Raw genomic sequence first — 6,000 nt, 5'->3', positions numbered from 1 at the left:
AACATCTGGTGATCCAGGGTTGGGAATCATTGCTCTATCCACTATAGCAGGTGTCCCAAAACCCTGGCCTGGTGCCGGTCTGTGGCCTGGGCCAGACTGGGCTGTGGAGACAGATTCCCCCTTGCACACACTCCTGCCCCCTGCACAGCCCCTTCGCACATGTACGTGTGTGTGAGTGCCGCCACCCCTTTGCAAGTGAACGCGAGTGCCCCCAAGCACCCCTCGCCCTTTGCACATCTGCGCGAGCGTGGAGGGGTGCCCCGCCTTCCCCAACTGGTCCATGGAGTTAAAAAGTTTGGGGACCACTGCACTATACCACATTGGGTGTCACTACAGCTGTACAGTGGTGCCTCAACTTACGAACTTAATTGGTTCTAGAACTCCGGTCGTAACTCAAAATGGTCGTAAGTCGAAGCACTGTTTCCCATAAGAATGCATTGAAATGCAATTAATTCGTTGCGGTTGAAGAAAAAATCACCGAAAAAACACACCGCACTGCAAGTCCCATCGGAAATGCGATTAATCTGTCCCGGCCTAAGGGGGGGGGGGAGGAAAAGTAAACAAACGGTGCAAGACCCTTCAGAAATGAAAAAAAGCAAAGAAAAAAGCAAGGGAAGCGTGCAAGACCCATCAGAAATGCAAAAAAAGCAAAGCAAAAAGCAAGCAAACCACCCAAGACCCACCGGAAATGGGGGGGAAGCAAAAAGCAAACAAACCCAAGACTCATCAGAAATGGGGGAAAATACCAAAAAACAAACAAACCCCCAAGACCCATCACAGCACAGAAACATAACCCCCCCAGCCCAAAGCCACACTGCAAAACCCACCCAGAACAGTTTTTAAAAAGTAGAAAGTAGCACCTTACCTTACCAGGCAGTCCGAAGCCTCCTCCAATCGCACTTACTCTAACCGTTGGGGCAAAAGAGCTACGAAGAAGCAGCCTCTTTGCCTACCAACAGTTAGCAATTTGAATTTCCCACCTTTTTTCTCTGCCTTTTTCTGTTTGTAATTGGAAGTTCCGGCTGCAAGTCGAAGCAAAATTTTGCGGCCGGAGCTGGTCGTAACTTGAAATGGTCGTAAGTTGGGACATTTGTGTTTTTTTCAATTTTTTTATTTTATAATACAAAAAACCCCAAAAACATATGTAACAACAAAAATACAAAAACATATGCAAACAATTGTGTTTATTATAAACTAAATTCTAACGTGCACCCCATACCCACGGGACTCCATTTAATGATATTTTATTACGGACTACCTCTCCAAAATTGTATAGAGTATTCTTTAGAGGCTTTTCCCCTTCCTTTCACTAACACAAATTCCACAAATTTACCCCAAATATCATAAAAATTGTTGGAACTTATTTCCCCCTTTTTATTTTAAGTTCAATAGCTAATTTATCGTTTAATGCAATATCCTATACTTCACAATACCAATCTTCTATTTTAATATCATTTTTGTCTTTCCAAAGTCTAGCTATTAATATTCTAGCACTTGTCATAAAAAGTCAGGACATTTGTAAGTTGAGGCACCACTCAACTATTACTCACTTAATAACAGTAGTAGTTGTTGTTTCGATTTATACAACCACCCCATAGTGCTAGTGCACTCTCTGGATAGAAAGCTGAGTCATCCTTTGTCTGGTTCCTTTGTCTTGAGCCAGCTACCTGAATCCATTGGGATCGAACACAAGTCGTGAGCAGTGACTAAACTACAGTACTGCAGTTTAACCACTGCGCAGTCATTATTAAGGAGAGGGTTTCAGATGACCTCCCCACCCCATGCTAAAACAATGCTTGTTTTGCTCAATGCTGACTGAGGATTCTGGGAATTACTGTATTATTGTAAGAAAGGTTATTCTTCCAAGCTCTGGCTTTTCTATATGTTCCTAGGATATGCAGGCAATGGTGTGGGTAGCTTGTGTGGTTGCGGGTGTTGGGAAAACATGTTGACTAGGTGCAGGCTTGGTGCTCTTCAAGGTGTGATGGTACGCTCCTATGAGTAGCCTGAGAATTTACCAATAAAGAGTTACCGTAGAGCAGAACTTTGTGACAAAAAGCACAAATGCAACAGCAGAAGACAAAACTCTAAGTCATTGTTGAGTGACAGCTCAGCTTGTGGTTCTCTTTGGTAAGGAATTAAGGTCATGGAAAGGAGGTTCTCTGCTTTCTTTTGGTGATCAAAAGGTTCTAATTTAATAGTAATATGGCAGCATTTGATGATACAGTGGTGCCTCGCTTGACGACATTAATTCGTTCCAGCGAAATCGCAGTAGAGCGAAAACATCGTCAAACGAAATAAAAAACCCATTGTAACGCATTGAAAACCGTTCAATGCGTTTCAATGGGCTGAATACCTGCTCGTCCAGCGAAGATCCTCCATACGGCAACCATTTTCTGGTGCCTGTCTTGCGAAAAAGCCTTACTAAAAAGAGTGGGGGAGCCATTTTCTTCAGCCAGTGGCCATTTTGAAACCCAACAATCAGCTTTTTGCTGATCGTCGTAAAGCGAAAATCGGTTCCCGAAGCAGGGAACCAATAATCGCAAAGCGGAAAAAAACATTTAAACCATCATACAGCGATTTCCTCGTTAAGCGAGGCAATCGTTAAGTGAGGCACCACTGTAATGTAATACACTGGTGCCTCGCATAGCGATGTTAATCCGTTCCAGGATTAATGTCGCTATCTGGATTCGACGCTATGCGGGGGGAAAAACCCCATAGGAACGCATTAAACTCCATTTAATGCGTTCCTATGGGGGGAAAACTCACCTGTAAGCAAAGATTCCCCCATCCGGCCGCCATTTTCACTGCCCGGTAAACGAGGGCAGGGTGCGAAAACGCTGCGGGCGGCCATTTTGCTAATCTGGTGGCCATTTTGGAACCACCGATCAGCTGTTTTCTAAACATCGCAATTCGAAGATCGGTAAGTGAAATGCTTACCAATCATCGCAATGCGATGTTTAGCCTATCTAAACATCGCAATGCGATCACATTAGCGATCGCAAAAAACGCGTCACTATGCGGATTCGTCGTTAAACGGTGCACTCGTTATGCGAGGCACCACTGTAAAGGTCATATACCTCAGAATCATATAAGACTGTAATAGCATTACTGTACAGTCTTGTATGGTTCCTACTGGTTTTGAACTTGCTTGTAAGTTAAAGTTCCTCAACTATTTTAGATGGCATCACCAGTGGCCATGGAGTATTAATCCCCGTCTCAAAAAACCTAACTTTTCTCATTTCTGATTACTGTTTTTTAATTAGGATAAAAATTCAGAGATGACATCTCCTACCAGGGCTGATATTTAACATTCCAGAAAAAAAATGATCAGATCTTACCATAGCACATGACTCCAAGCCATATTGCAGTAAAAAATGGCTCCCAATCTGATTCTTTTCTGCTCTAGTTTTTACAGATAGACCACAGTTTTAGTGCAGGACCTCCTCTTTTCCTCCACCAGTTATTTGCCTCTTATCTGCCTCCCTTGTTCACCCCCTTGCTCCTCCCTAAACTATAGTCTTTAATTTTGTTCTCCTTTGTGTCTCTGCACATGAGCATCTGTGATTCCATTTTTTAACCTACAATAAAAACAGCACATCCAGATACATGCATAAACACTTTTTTTAAAATGACAAGAAATGGAGTGGGTCACATGGTGTTCTCACTGTGTAATCCAAAACTCAACGCTTCCAACTTGTGATAAAATCTACTGCAAGTTGAAAACAAGTGACACAAGTAAGAATATGAAGTACATAGCCTCCTGCTGTGATTTTCTTCTTTTTACATGGGGGGGTTTAGATCACATTAAAAATCATTAGATCACATTAAAAATGTGATTCTCCCCCCAAGTGATGCCTTAATTCACAGAAATGAAATGCTGATTTGCATAAAATTACATAAGCTATGTACAGGTGCAAAATTAGACATTCTTTTTGCAATTTAAAAAGAAGTACAATGCATTTCATTGAAGAGGGGAAAACTGACCATACGTGCCTTCTGAGCGTGTTCTGTAACTACAGATGGGCGAAAGGTCTACCCGAATCACTCGACAAAGCCAGCAGGGACGGCTGAGGGGCCTTACGCCGAGAGAGGCCCGGAAGGAAAGAACAAGAAACCCGGCCTTCTCGGTGGTGGCCACTCGGCTGTGCAATACCCTTCCAACGGAAATCCGTCTGGCTCCCTCGCTGGGTGTATTTAAAAGCCAATTAAAAACCTGGCTCTTTAGGCAGGCCTTCCCTCCAGTCAATTAACTTATTTTCTGTTTCTGTTTCTTAACTATCCCATCTTGATAATGTGTATAGACACCTGTTACTAGGTTTTATTATGTATGTTTATTTTATTCTATTTTATTCTGTTTTATTACTCATGTAAGCTGCCCCGAGTAGACTCTGTCTAGAGGGGCGGGATATAAGTTCAATAAAAGTTTTAAAAAAAGTAAATTTTCATAAAACTGGATATGTTAGTTTACATCTGCAGATGCAAAAATAAAATAACCAGAGATGGGAAACCTTTTTGATTTTTTTTAATTTTTATTACTGCTGAAAATTCTGGGAGTTGTTGTCCGAAATAGTAATGTATATTAGTTTGCATTCATATGTTTAAAGAGAACTGAAACCTGCCTCTCCTGTGAGGGGAAGACAGGGATCAGATGATCCATGTGTCTGCTGCTGTCTGGGGTACACGTGCTGCTAACTATGGCTAGGCAGGTTCAAGGTTTCTATTCTCCTTGGTTTATTTATCTTTAAAGTAGAGACCATGTCCCCTGACAGTCCTTCAAACAGAGGACCAGCCTTGTAAAAGAGGACACATGGCAACCACAAAATGAACTGTGATCTGGGACAGAACTGCCGAACTTCCAGTCCTGGCGGAATTTGCCACATGTGAGATCTGGGCCTGCCCACAGAGTTATAACTAGCAATCTTGGTCTGCGGGGCAAGCAGTACCGTCTCCCACCTCACTCTGTCCTGAGGCATGGACACAAACCCCGCCAAGAAACAGGAGAAGGAGAATGTGGCATCTCCTGCAAAGTAAATAAAACATTTATTTAAAGTAAACAGTGCTGAAGGTGTTGCTGTTCATCTTCCTAATATTCATCAATATGTTTACCTCTGGATTTCTGTACCATAGTTATAGCCCTGCCCACCTGCCCAGTAGCGTCTTTGTGTAGAGTCCTCTCCTCTCTCACCTCTTTAAGTGTTCCCCCCCCCACCATAGAGAAGAATAAGCAACAGAGATGGGCACGAATCAGAAAAATAGTGATTCATTTTGATTTGTGAGTTGTCAAGGTTAATGAATCACAAATTACAAATTTATGATTTTTTTTCTGACAAACTGATAGCCTGCTCACCCCCAAGCACCTAGAGGCACCAAATTCACAGGGACGCTTCCCCCGACTATCCTCGACAGGTACTGCAGGTCTCATGAAGTTTGGGTTTTGGATGTTTGAGTTATATACCACAAGGAGCCCACCCCCAGAAAGTTCCTCCCAGGTACCTAGAGACATCAAAATCACAGAGAAGCTTCTGTGGACTCTCCTCCACAATCTCTCCAAGTTTGGTGAAGATTGGATTTTAGACATTGAAGTTAAACACCCACAAAGTGGTTTCCCCCAGGAAAGTGCCTTTTAGCAGCTGGTGTGAGGAAACCCAATTTTCACCAGTCTACCTTCTTTGTGGGTGTATAACTCCGACCTGTGAAACCCAATCGTCACCAAGCTTGGAGGGATTGTAGGGGAGGGGCAAAGGAAGCCTCTCTGCAATTTTGGCAACTCTAGGTGCTTGGTGAGCTGTTTTGTAGCCAAATGAATTGACGAATAAAACAAATGTTAAAAATCCATTGATTTGTATTTGTCAGGGGCATTGATTCATACGAATACAAATTTTGTTTCCAGTAACCACAGCAAACTACACCCCAGGCACCAAAATTGGGTAGAAACTTATACAAATTTCCCATTTAAAGCGAGCATTTCATTTGGTTTAAATTAGTGGTTCAGTCCCC

Source organism: Pogona vitticeps, chromosome 12 (assembly GCF_051106095.1).
Source record: "Pogona vitticeps strain Pit_001003342236 chromosome 12, PviZW2.1, whole genome shotgun sequence".
Taxonomy (NCBI): domain Eukaryota; kingdom Metazoa; phylum Chordata; class Lepidosauria; order Squamata; family Agamidae; genus Pogona; species Pogona vitticeps.
The sequence above is the reverse complement of the archived record's forward strand: the minus strand, read 5'-3'. Positions refer to the sequence as shown.